Source organism: Oryzias melastigma, linkage group LG5 (assembly GCF_002922805.2).
Source record: "Oryzias melastigma strain HK-1 linkage group LG5, ASM292280v2, whole genome shotgun sequence".
NCBI lineage: Eukaryota > Metazoa > Chordata > Actinopteri > Beloniformes > Adrianichthyidae > Oryzias > Oryzias melastigma.
Genome location: NC_050516.1, coordinates 29198089 through 29199534, shown reverse-complemented (window position 1 = coordinate 29199534; position 1446 = coordinate 29198089).

Genomic DNA, 1446 nt, shown 5'->3' with positions numbered 1-1446 from the left:
GGAGTAAAAAGAAGTTTTACAACCTAGAAGAAGTTGATATGTTTGCTAAAGCATCAGCCTCCTCCTGATTAGAGAATCTTAGAGGATTATTCTGCTTTGAGGTTAGTCATTTGTTTATCTTCAATTATTTAGGTTTTTAAGTGATTTGTACAGTGGCCATGAAGGGTCACAACACAACACTAAGTGTTGTGCTGTGAGAAGTGTTGAGAACTTTAAGTGTAATGTTGTGAACTTAAAAATTTGTTTTGTGAACTTAAAGGGTTGTGTTGTGACCTTTAAGTGTTGTGTTGTGAACTTAAAGTGTTGTGTTGTGAGCTTGAAGTGTTGTGAACTTAAAGTGTTGTGAGCTTAAAATGTTGTGTTGTGAACTTAGAGTATTCTGTTGTGAATTTAAAGGGTTGTGTTGTGACCTAAACTGTTGTGTTGTGATTTTAAAGGGTTGCGTTGATAACTTAAAATGTTGTTTTGTGAACTTAAAATGTTGTGTTGTGAATTTTAAGTGTTGTGTTGTGAATTTAAAGTGTTGTGTTGTGAATTTTAAGTGTTGTGTTGAGAATTTAAAATGTTGTTTTGTGAACTTAAAATGTTGTGTTGTGAACATTAAGTGTTGTGTTGTGAATTTAAAGTGTTGTGAACTTAAAGTGTTGTGTTGTGAACTTAAAAATGTTGTGTTGTGAATTTAAAATGCTGTGAACTTAAATATTGTTTTGTGAATCTAAAGTGTTGTGAATTTAAAGTGTTGTGAATTTAAAGTGTCTTGTTGTGAATCTAAAGTGTTGTGTTGTGACCCTTCAGGGCCACCATAGATCTGCAACCATAAAAAAAATAATAACAGAGAATGGACAGATTGTGCTCTTGTCTCTCAGATCAGAGATTATCAAAAGAGATTTCGAACTAAAGTTATTCTCAAATCCCCACACTGGATTATATCCCCCATCTTTTTAAAAAGATCTTGCTTGTTATACATAACAACCACAAGCTCCTTTCTCTGCTCCATTCTGATGCATCTACTTGCAGACAAATAGATCCATGAACGTCTTTGTTTCCTCTGATCCTGAATCTGGATCTAAATTGTTCGGCTGGATATCTCCAAAATTTCCCTCCATTTTTGTTTCACTGGTAATGTTAGCTTGGGAAAGTGAGGGGCTGTACGCTAGCAGGAGAGCGTGTAAACAGGTGGATGATGGGAAGTCGGGCAGGCTTACTCCACGTGAACTGCTCAGAGGTGAATTTCTAATGAGCTCTTGCCGCCCTGCAGAAACTATGTCCTAGAAAATGACAAGTTTTTTTAAATTTTAGTAAAAAAAATGTCATAATCATAATTAAAAGACCATTGGGAACACTTTGAAAAAAAGCCAGAGAGAACCTGCAGATCTTTTCATTTTATTGTTATTTATAGCCTGATGTTATCTTGCACTTATTTCTAACTTGTATTATTTTGACAAC